Source organism: Budorcas taxicolor, chromosome 13, assembly GCF_023091745.1.
Source record: "Budorcas taxicolor isolate Tak-1 chromosome 13, Takin1.1, whole genome shotgun sequence".
NCBI classification, from domain to species: Eukaryota; Metazoa; Chordata; class Mammalia; order Artiodactyla; family Bovidae; genus Budorcas; species Budorcas taxicolor.
Window position 1 is genome coordinate 56,279,512 of NC_068922.1, and position 12,353 is coordinate 56,291,864.

Consider the following 12,353-nt stretch of genomic DNA (forward strand, 5'->3'; position numbering starts at 1 on the left):
CCATATGAACCACACGTTGGTTCATATGGCAGGTTCATTATGCTCAGTGATATAGCCAAACACTGCATGAACCTCTTACATGAGGAATCTAAAACAAACTCATAAAAGCAGAGAGAAGATTGGTGGTTGCCAGGGCCTAGGAGAGGGGAGAAATACGGAATTGATGATCAAGAGGCTTGGGTTCAGTAATGCAAGATGAGTAAGTCCCAGAGATCTGCTAAACAACAGTGTGCCTATAGTTAGCACTGCTGGAAAGATTTGGAGGGTAGAGCTCATGTCAAATATTCTTACCACAGTGATAAGGAGAGGAAGAAAGAACTGAACCATTTTGAATTCTAGAAGGGGAACTTGACAGTGAAAATGAAGCCCTCAGGAATCATCAACATCGCAACCGCTGGTCCCTCCATCTCCTTGCCAGACCATTTCTAAGAGCACAGTCAGCTGTCCAGCCTGAAATGAAAGGTTTATGCTGGGTTGTCACATGGATTCTTATGGCAATAACATTTGCAGCCTTTTACTGGGACATAAACTGTAAGCTAAAATATCACCAGATTTTATTAGACAATCTAAACTTAATTGCAAATAAGTTGCTGTACTCATAAAAGATGATGTAAGACTGCCATCCAAGCAGGTGTACAGGGACCGGCCAGGAGCAGGCGACGACTAAGTGCGGACTTGCCCTCCACTCTAAAAGGCACTGCTTGGTTTCTGAAGTGCAAAGAGGAAAGAATGATGTTGGCAGGAAGCGACATTATTACTTAATAATAATAACACAGGGAAGCAGAGGTTAAAAGAGGTCAGTGCAAACCATGTTCCAAGACCATTTTCTCTGGAATAAAATTTTCATAAAGAGCTCTAAGTCTTTTTTATGGCCAGTGAGAACGTCATTGGGAAATTAATGGTGGATCTGAATGATGAATCTGCTTTCACATGGAAGGGTTGGTTTTATGAAAAATATGCTTTTATGCCTCTAAGGCTGAAAATGAGAACAAGACAAGGATATATCCAGGAGGACCATTATTCCAAGCCAGGCTACCTGTCCCACTGCCTGAAGTTTCATCAGATTTATTGGAAATAAAAATACAGATCAACAGACACCTATTTTTCCTGAAAAGCTTGGTATTTTTCTATTTTTTAAGATAAAATACACTTACTACTGTGAAGACTCCATGGTTTGGATCATAATCTTATTTTTTTCACCTTCTAATTTCAGAAGGATTCACCTAGCCAAACAACTGCAAGAAAGAAACGTCATGAATATCAAAACGTTCATCAGTATATGAGTAAAGCCATTTATCTTAATTGTTCATTGATCTTCTAATGATCAGTTTTCAGAATGTGGTTGTAGAGGTATCCTATGTCTGCTGTAACCAATGACTATAAACTGGGGGCACTTCAAACAACAAAAATGTATCCTCTCGTGGTTATAAAAACTGGATCTCTGAAATCAAAATGTAGGCACCACCACCACACTTCCTCCAAAGCGTCTGGGAAGGACCCTCCCGTGCCCCTTTCGGCTTCTGACGGTTGCTCACAATCCTCAGCGTTGCTTGGCATGTGGCTGTGTCGCTCCAGTCTCTGCCTTGTCATCATGGGCCTTCTTTCCTGAACATCCGTCTCTGTGTCCAGATTTTCTTCTAATAAATACAAGCATCATTAAATTAGGACTCACCATAGCTGCAGTACAAGCTCCTCTTAACTAATCATATGTGCAAAGACCCTCTTTTCAAACAAGTCACATTCTGAGGTTCCCATGGACATGACTTTCTAGGGACGCTGTTCAACCCAGCAGAATGGAACACAGGATCCCCAGACCTATGGTCACAAAACACGGCTTCCCTGGAATGCAGTGAGGTTACATCGTCTTCCTGCCATAATGGGGACCACCTGCCCTGGCCCAGCATCTCTCCTCTTAGTTAACGTTACCTGATTTACCTTTTATTTTTTTATTCAACTGACTCACTTTCTTACTGAATGTGTTTTTATAGGAAACTTGGTATCACCATCATGATAAAAACAAACCTCCCTTGCCTGCAATATAAGATGATCTTAGAAATCAGTTCTAAGAAGGTCTGTGGTAGTGTGACAAGTGTCCAGCAGATGCTGCCATCTGCCACGGCTCCTGTCTGGGGAAGAACGGCAGACTGGCAGGTGGGAGATGGGCTGGCACCTCCAGGAGGCTTCCAGCTCCTGTGTTCAGGGCATGCAGAGCTGCAAAGGCCAGGGCGGGTGTGCATGTAGCTGGTGCCTTGGTGCCATGTCCCTGGATCACCTGAAAGCATCTCCTAAACATGTCTGCACTAGGGACCTGCTATCAAAATGACCACAACCACACCGTGAAGGTAGACAGACCTAGGTCCACTTTAGCAACCCTGAGCTTCGGGTTGCTCCCCAGTCAACAGGATTTACTGTTACAGACCCAACAGCCAAACCTCCAGAAGGAGTGTCCACCTCCTATCTCCATTCACCCTTTCACCACATCCCCTCAGTTCACTGCAACTTGGCCTGGACCCACCAGTCACCCACGGCAGCCTCTTGCTCAGGCCAGTGTGCTTCTCCTGACCTGACCCTTCTTGGCTACTGAGGAGGAGGAGCAGGTGACTGGCTTGATGAAGCCATGGCTGGTCTCTCCTCACAGCTGGAACCACAGCTCCTGGCTCTGCCTTGCCTCAAGGAGCTGTTGCTGCTCTTGTCTGGGGATCCGTGCCTGGTGCTGGTCTGCCCTATGTCCTCCCCCATCGCTGCACACATTCTCAGGGTGACTGCACCACCCCAGGGCTGGCCTCCCATCAGCAGGCACGCACTTCCAGGTCCAAGCCTCTGGCCCTGGCTCCTGTGGCTCCAGCATCGTTCAGCCAATAGCCTCCGCAGCCCTGCTCACCTGGGGGCTCCCCTTCTGGACTCAGCTCCCACTCTGCTACTCTGGGGAGCCTAGCACATCCCCGCTCTCCCCACCTGTGCTGCTTCACACCAGCACTTCAGCTCCTGTGAGAGAGCTCAGCCTGCTTCTTTGTCATCTTCTGTTGACTTTGTCTCTGATCCTTGTCGCTGGGAACCCTTCTGGGGGCAGCTGGAACTCTTGTCCCAGCACAGTGCAGGCTGCAAGTGGCTGCTGCATATTATTCATTCATTCATTTATTCGAAATAGTGTCTACCATGTGCCAGGCCCTGAATGAGGTGCTACAATTCATAGTGAACCAAAAAAAGTGACTGTTCCCTCCCTAGCTTCCACTGCCATTTACATTCATGGGAGGGAAGAGAGACCATAAACGGATAAATATAAAATACGTCAGGTGGTGACAAGCACTATGAAACAAGCAAAAGGCAGGATGAGGGACAAGAGCTAGAGTCATATTCAGATGCAGTGAGGTTAACTGGTAGCCTGGGCATCAGTGGGGGAGGAGCAGCCATGGGGTTATGGGGGGAGGACACTCGGTGGGGGAGAGGCCGGTGCCACGGTATGGATGGGCTGCAGCCCAGGAGCCTTAGAGGGGTGGTCAGTGAGGTCCACAGGGAAGGCGCGCCAATTCCCATCATGCCTGCCATGGTTCAGCGTCACCATCAAGGGATCCTTAAGTCCCAGTCTCCCTCCCTGAGCTCCTGAATGAGGAGCCAGGGGTCATCCACCTGTTAGCAAGGGAGGCTGGCGGCTCAGGTGAGTGAGGCTCCACGGTGAGGGTGGGGAGGCAGGTGCCTTCAAGGCCACACCTCCAGACGGCACACACCTGTGGCCCTCCTGGACTTCCCCGGTGCCAAGTCAGCCAAGAACTCACCCACCCCTGCCAGTCACTGGACCTCACATCAAATTAGCACAGAGGATTAGAGCCTGGATACGTCTGTTGGCTGTGGTGTTCACTTTACATTTGCAGGAAAAAAAAAAGTTCAAGAAATGGAACAAAAGTTCAAAAGCCCATGTCCTCCTGGTCGTGAGCATCTCCTGGCTTCCTAGCCTCAGGGTGTAATAAATTGCCTATTTTAAAAGGTTTGTTTTCAGGCAGGTGAGGGATTTTGTCCTGTGGTCGTCAGCAATGTAAATTAGTGGGTTCTTTCAAGGGGGGTTATTTACTTAGCAAGTAAATTGGGATAGATCATCACTAAATTTTGCCATTTGGCACATGTGATATTTATGTACTTAATAGCTTCATTAAGGAGGTTTCTGGGAGTATATTACCGAACGAGCCTATAGATCACTGGGCAATAAATTTAGAGAACTCTCCTTAGCATTTATCTAATTTGGCCATGGTTTTAATTAAGTGTTTCAGCTAACGATTCCCATTTATGTTTAATAAAATTTATTGTAGAAAAACAAGTTATCAAACCCCAATTTATTCAAGTTCCTTCAACTGATGTGGCTGCCCAAGTGCAGTGCCTGTTATGAGATAAAAACCTGCATTCAGAGTCTCCATAGCTCTGAAGGAGGTGCTGGTCAGAGGCATCTGATAAGGAGTCAGAGGCTGGACGTCACCCTCACAGTCACTCACTTGGACAGGGAGGAGGTTATGGTTAAGATACCCTGGTGGTTATCGGATGACATCGTCTTAGCAGCTGCAGATCAAGGCTGCTTTTGGAAATGATTGGAATGCAGACTGGTGGTGCATGTCCCTGGGCCTCCCATCTTGCCTCGCACTGGCTATCTGACAATGTCTTCTTCCTTTGAAACCAAAGGTCCTCTCCAGACCGCACCCACCCTACAGTCCACAGCCCATCAAAGGCAATCTCACATTGTTCTTTAAATGTGAGGACCCTGTGGGCCTGTGGGGCTCTGCCTACACTCTGCCCTTGTGACCACGACTCTCCATCCTCACACTGCTCCTGTGTGTCTGGCTGACAGTCACAGTCAAGCCCCTAGCACCACACCCCTGCCCCCCACCATCCCTGGGATTGCTGGAGACCTTTGGTGTCCATGCTGAGCAAGCACACTGTTCCCAGAGGCCTGCACACAGGTGTTCACTGCGGCACTTTTCTGTGAAATAGTGAAAAACATAAATCACCCGGAAGGCCCACAGAGCCTTTGTAAAATGTGGAATATTCCTGTAGCACAAGCTGTCCAGCAGCTAAAAGAATAGATGGATCTGTGTATGATAATGTGAAAAACTCATCAGGCTAAGTTGAGTTTTTTAAAAAGTGGAAAGAGACATAGTGCTTTTTATGTCAAAACAGAATAAAACAATGCTAGACATTTTCTGTGGTGATACGTAACTATCTAAATGCTTAGCTAGGGCTTTCCTGGTGGCTCAGATGGTAAAGAATCTACCTGCAATGCAGGAGACCCGGGTTCAATTCCTGGGTCAGAAAGATCCCCTGGAGAAGGGAATGGCAACCCACTCTGGTATTCTCGCCTAGAGAATTTCATGGACAGGAGAGCCTGGCGGGCTACAGTCCATGGGATCGCAAAGAGTCAGACACGACTGAGTAACTAACACACCCACCCACACGCACACACACACACACACACACACACACACTTGAACATTCTAGAAGAAGAGACAGAGCTGGTAACAGTGGTTACCTTTGAGAAGGGGTGAGGACAGAGAATGAGTGATGGGTAGAGGGAAATGGCAGAGTTGGGCAGAAAGGACTTTAACCTCACCTGGAATGCTCCAGTTTATTTTTATGAAAGAATATATTCACTTGTTGGTAGCTAAAGTAAATATTAATCAGTTTTTTGAAAGATGGCTATAGAATTTTCACTGAAATATACAGATGGAACCATTTATGAGGATGAAAAGGAAGCACATCAAAAATACTTAGATGCCATTTAAGTGACTGCTTTGCTCCTCACTTAGAGGAAAATAATTGGATTACTTGTGAAAAGAAAGCAGACTCAGAAAATATGTCTGATCCACTACACCAAGCTGTTAACAATTTACAAGAATCTTCGAAAAGCATTGCACTAAACCTTGGGATTTTCTTATTGGAAATTTTCCATAATACTGGAGGTGGTTGAGAGCTGAATAAAGCTGGAAGCCCATCAATTTAGTTTTCTCATTTTTGCAATATGGGTTTTTTTCTTTTAATTTACAGCCACCTTTTAATTCTGATACAGTTGAGGCAACTTATGTTTAAGAATATCACCGTGTCCATAAACTTGATGCGAGGTAGAGATTAATATTCACAGCCTAAGGGAGGCAGTCATCCACTAGACAATAGCAGAGCTGAAACACTGCTAGAGACCACCTAGCCCAGCTCCGTCATTTTATGTACACAGTAAAGGATTAGAGACAGCAAGTGATACAGCTATTCAAGGAGAGATTAAGTTTAAATCATATTATTTAGCACAGGCCCTTGCAGTGTACACTTACGTTTTGTCAGCTTGGCTACGTTCCCCCTGTTTTCTAAAAACAGCCCCACTTTTCATCTATGATTGAGTATATAATTTGCAGGTCCCAGTGCAAAATGTAAACATGGGGTCCCTTGTTTAACAATTGTTAAGAACATCATGATAATAGCAGAGCAGTACACCAAGCGTAGGGCACCTCTGAGTGCAGGACAGGTTGAGGATGCATGCTATTTCTCTATGGCACTGCCCACTGTGGCAGCATGGGCATTGTTTCCAGCTATACCCAGCCTGAGGGCTAAAACACATGAAGTGAAGTGAAGTCACTCAGTCGTGTCCGACTCTTTGCGACCCCATGGACTGTAGCCTATCAGGCTCCTCCATCCATGGGATTTTCCAGGCAAGAGTGCTGGAGTGGATTGCCATTTCCTTCTCCAGGGGATCTTCCCAACCCAGGAATCGAACCTGGGTCTCCTGCATTGCAGGCAGACGCTTTACCATCTGAGCCACCAGGGAAGTCTTAGGTATAAGGATTACACTAATCCATCTCCTAAGCTGACACATGACCCTGTGCTAAACCAGCCCATGTGTCACATTGCTCTGGCCACACTGAGCAGTTCCAGGGTGAGCGTGTGAACCACACCAGAGTAGGAGCCTGATGAGAGTGTTTCCTCAAAGCTCTATTCCCCTGATGTGGACCTTGAGCCATGTATTAATGACCTAGTCACTACTGACAGCCTTCCTGTGACCATGAGGAGGGATCTGTCTGACAATAAGGCAAACACAGCAGCCTACAGAGCTGAGCTGGGAACCCAAGGCAATTTGGCTCTGAAGCTACCTGTGAAGCTCTTACAACAAACTCACACGATCCAGTACATTTCGTTTAAATCATTTTGAGTTGGGTTTTCCATCACTTCCATCTAAAAGCATCCTTTCTGCTGTGAGTTCCCATAGATTGTTGAGTTAGTTCAGTTCAGCTGCTCAGTCATGTCCAACTCTTTGCGACCTCATGAACCGCAGCACGCCAGGCCTCCCTGTCCATCACCAACTCCCAGAGTCCATCCAAACCCATGTCCATTGAGTCATTGATGCCATCCAGCCATCTCATCCTCTGTCATCCCCTTCTCCTCCTACCCTCAATCTTTCCCAGCATCAGGGTCTTTTCCAGTGAGTCAGCTCTTCGCATCGTGTGGCCAAAGTATTAGAGTTTCAGCTTCAGCATCAGTTTGTTAAGTGTCCATTTTTCACAACCTTTTTGTGAGAAGTAATTTGGATTGTCAATTAATATTTAAAATATTTGTGCTATTTGACACATGAATCCTATTTCTAGGAAGAAATTTATCCTAAAGAAACTGTCACCCAGCTAGGCAAACACATATTTTTTAAATGGTCTTTGCAGTATGGCTTGTAAATGTAAAGAATTGGAAACACCCATATTAACATCAATACCAATACCAATCAAACTATGGTCATTTCATTTTTCCCAAACAACAGAGAAAAGTTGAAAAGCATGAGGTTGATATGAATTTAGAAAGAATACACAGTTTGTTAAGTAAAAGAAGCAAGCTGTTTTTGTTTGCTCTCAATTTTGTAAAATAATGAGGCAGTACCACATAACTACAGAGAAAAAAGCTGCTGGAGAATGTGGGGAATTAAATGGAGGGGATTTCACTTTACAGAACACATAAACATTCAAATGCTGCAGAAATCTAATGAGGATGTATTGCTTTTACACTGGGGGCAAAAAAAAAAAAAAAGGCATTTTAAATTGCCAAGCACGTAATTTTTCTGGAGGTATTTGACCATAAGTAACCCATATCTGTTTCTCCTCCTACAGATTCTCTGTGGACTGAGGACTGAATGTTCAAGGATACGAGTGATGCTCATCCCCAGCACCAAGGATTCACATTCCCTGCTGACCTGAACAGCCCAGAGGAGTTGGCTTCCTGTCTCAAGGTCCTGGTAAGCTTTTCTTGCCTATTTTCACATGATCACCTTGGTATGTTTGGAATGTGTCTTATATCTGAAAATTGAAGGTTTCTTAGGCAGAGTAGGTACCTCCCTACATTAATGAGCTTCTGAGCCCTTGTTTCTCATTGAAGGTGTAGACATTTACTGAGCATAATTTACTGTTATGGTTTAAGTACTGACGAAGCAGTGCTGACGGCATCGGTCATGGTTCTCTCCTCCTGGAGCCGGGGGGAGACAGGCATCGGGAGAGGCAGAGAGACACACAGCCTTGCGACCACGGGTACTAGACTCATGCAGCCCATGGGATCATGGAGGCTTCTGGAAGTGGTGTGGTTCCAGGCAAAGCTTGAGACTGGATAAGCGTCATCAGGGATTCAGGTCCACCTAGCAGAGGGACCTACATGTATGAAAAGGAGGGCAAAGAGAGAAGGAAGAGCAGGCGCTGGTAAAACTAAGTGAGCCCATCTTGCCTGAGCGTGTGTGGGGTGGATAAGGAGACATGTGAGCTGGACAAGAGGCACAGCAGGTGGGCCTTGCAAGTGCCTCGACGTCTCATCATTTCTCATAAGGAAAATACAAAGCCACTGGGAGGTTTAGGTCAGGAGTTTGTGATTATGTTTGCCCCATGAAGGGACACCCTGGCTGCAATGATGGTGATGGGTAGAGGGGCCAAGCTGGTCTAGGCAGGAACGCTGGAGGCAGAGAGAGGGTTCTGATGGGAGACTCAGCCTGACTGGTTTGGGCTCATGGGGACATGGGCAGGAGGAGCCCACTCCCCTCTTTTGCTGCTGTCCTGAAGGAGGACAGTCTTTGTGAGGCCCCACTTCTTACTGTATGTACTGTCAGCCCCCTGGCGAGGGCAACAAGACAGGTCAGAGGCACGGTCAGCTATGGAACTTGCCATGCAGGTGGAAAATGAAAACATGGGCCCTTGTTCTAAAGGTCCTGAGAGCCTGAAGTCAGGCCCCTCTGAGCACAAAGATAGGAAGGCAGCCCTATTCTGCCAGGGTTAGCAGCGGGTGGGTACTGCAGCCGCTCGGGTTACTTGCCAAGAACTAACTCAGCTATTGTCAGAGGAGGGACGAGGTGTGAGGTGGGCCTCTGAGGTCCACTCTCACAGTTTCCCCAAGCGCAGCAATAGTCTGAAGCGATCGGAGGCAAGCTTTCTCCCACTTGAAAAGCAAGTCTCATCAATTTTAAAAAGTGCTTAAAAGCCCTAGAAATACCTTCCTATAATGCAAGCAGTGACTGTGTTAGTTGCTTCAAGAGCCACTCCACTCCCCGCCCATCCAGCTACTAAGAGAATATTCACATCCACGAGCAGAAACTGCAGCCATTTCTCCCATAGGACAGCGGATCCATATAAAAAGGCAGACCTGTCTCAGCTTTTAATCATTTTAAAATCATCTCTATTCAAAGTGAACACTCCCCATGACCTACCTGTCATAGAAGGAAGCATTGGCAGAGAGTTTAAGGCTTGAAGGCTTCTCTGACCATGATACTAAATTGAAAGGGGTTAGGGTTTTTACTGCATTTGTTATTTTTCTGGAGTGCTTTGGTAACAAAGATCCACAGGTTTTGAGTGATCTGTCCTAAACCTTTTTTACCCATAGCCCTTATTTGTTTTCAAGTGTTTGGTTTGGGCTTCCCAAGGAGCACAAGTGGTGAAGAACCCACCTTCCGATGCAGGAGATTTCTTGAAAGAGACAAGAGTTGGATCCCTGGGTGGGAAGAACCCCTGGAGGATGAAATAAGCACATGCGCGCATGTTGTTTGGTTTTATTTTCAGTGCATGATTTCATATGACAGGCTTTTAAGACTGTGGGCATGTGCTACGTCACCTCAGTCATGTCTGACTCTTTGAGACCCCATAGACTGTAGCCTACTAGGCTCCTCTGTCCATGGGATTCTCCAGGCAAGAATACTGGAGGGGGTTGCCATGCCCTCCTCTAGGGGATCTTCCCAACCCAGGGATGGAACCAGCATCTCTTACGCCTCCTGCATTGGCAGGTGGATTCTTTACCACTAGCGCCACCTGGGAAGACTTTAAGACTGTATGGGTAATATTATAGCAGAAATTCCTGGGTCTGAATTTCGGGGGGGGGCGCCCTAAAAGGCTTGCCCTCTCTGTGTGGTGAGAGCTTAGCCCTTACCTCATGCTCCTGCCACTGCTGGGCCACAGCTCTGCCCTGCGTCTCGGGGGCAGGACACAGGGCACAGCCGCCCCTGTGAGGCAGCTCACAGGAGCTCCCCTCCAGCGAGGAGACAAGAGGAGAGACGTGGGGTGAGGGAGGCTGCAGGGGTGTGTGCAGAGGGTCGATTTTGTGAGACAGTGCAGAGAGTGGGGGGCGGGATTCAGTGAGGAGGAGGGAAAAGTGACTCCAAGGAGAGCATTCGAGTCTTCAGACATCAAGTTTCTGATCAGCATAGCAACAAACAACCATCCAGGAAAAAGACAGATGGATTGCCAAGCACAGGTGGTGTGTGTGTGTGTGTGTGTGTGTGTGTGTGTGTGTGTGTGTGTGTGTGTGTGTGTGTGTACACATCATCCTCCATATATGAGGAGATGAGAGCAAGGGAAGAGGCGGGAGGGAGGCAGCACTCTGTTTGGCTCCGTTTTATCTGCTTCCTCTCAGTCTTTATCATCTCTCCTCCTTCTGCCAACTGATTTCAGCAGGGCTCCCCGAAGGCTTCCCCAGGGGCTACCTAGTCCCTCCAGGCCCTCTCTGTGTTCCTCTCCCAGGGGTGTCCTTGGAGTTGTTTACCAGGCAGCTGCACATCTCACTTGTAGGGGACACCATTCACACAGGACACAGCCCAGCAGGTATGTGATGAGTGAGTCTCCCATCTGACCTCTTAAGAAAACGAACCAGACCCCTCTAAGCTCTTAGTTGCCAGACACCCCCTCGCCAGCACCTGGCACCAACGCCCTCAGTAAACGAACATCACCTGGTTTCTATCACTAATAATGATAACAGTATTATTAATAAGGATAGAGCTGCCATTACCCAGAGCTTATCTGGGCGAGAGGGTGCTAAGCTGGGGTGTCAAGGTCACGGTATCGGCCTCCCATTGAGATCCTGGCAGGAAGGCAGGGCCTGACTTCTGGGGAAAGTCATCTGCCCCACGGAGGTAGCTGCTGCTAGAGACACACTCTGCTTTCCCAGGACTGGGCTCCACTCCTCCGGCTTCCTGTCTGAAGCGCCTGATCTAATTCTCTGCTCCCCTCCCCCAGCTGCCAACACTCGGCAGAAACTAATTCCAGGAGTTTACTTTCAAAAGAATTTCATTTGAGTTTACAAGAGGGTAACAGAAGCCCTTTGATCTCAACAAGGCACGTACTGTTTCATTCCATGGTTTATGAAACAATTTTAGACTAATTATTTCTGACAACTTGCAAATGTTTGTAAACTTCTTCAATGAGGAAGCGGCACAATTATGTCTTCCGCTGACAAACAGAAAGGAGGTTTTCCTTTGTGCCATGTGGCTGTCTTCCCCCGCCCGCCCCCCCCCCCCACCCCGGAGAATTCAGAAGCCTTGATCTTCTAAGGCTCTGATTTCCGCTGAGATTCAGAATTAATCAAATTGTCCTCCAGCCTTTTGAGTTAAATTTAACTAAGCAGGTGAAAAGCGGCTGGGGTGGGAATCTTTCCCTGTGAGTTACCTCTTTTGTCCTGTGGTCGAGATGGTCATGCTCAGGCGCTGGCCTCCCTCCTGGCTCCTGCACTCCACTCTCACGGCCCTTTGTGTCATTTCAATGTGTCTCTGCCGATAACTGTATGCTGGTGATAAACAGGTCTCTCAATTCAATAGAACCTGGATTCTCAGTCAACTTCACCATTAAAGAAAATTACCCCAAATCAAGGCTATTTGCAATGTGGTGGGAATGATCCTAGGGCCTGTGGAAGCCCCCAAGTCTCTGACATTATAAATTCAAGACCGCAGAATTCCAGTGAGGTAAAGTGAGGTCCCCAGCCTCCGTACAGCAGAGAGACAGACTCCAGGCTGTCTCTTTGAGGCCCGGCTCACATTTTAATACCCTTTTGATTATTTACCATTGTTAATTCACGTATATGTACTGTAGGCAGGTGGAAATATTGCAAAG

At 47.2% G+C, this 12,353-nt stretch overlaps 1 non-coding gene across 1 annotated transcript; it reads right to left on the reverse strand.

Moving 5' to 3' along the window:
- Nucleotides 1-6,721: 6,721 nt before the first annotated feature.
- On the reverse strand, nt 6,722-6,793 carry TRNAC-GCA (transfer RNA cysteine (anticodon GCA)). Its single transcript has one exon. It is a non-coding gene; the product is annotated as a tRNA-Cys (tRNA).
- Nucleotides 6,794-12,353: the final 5,560 nt, after the last annotated feature.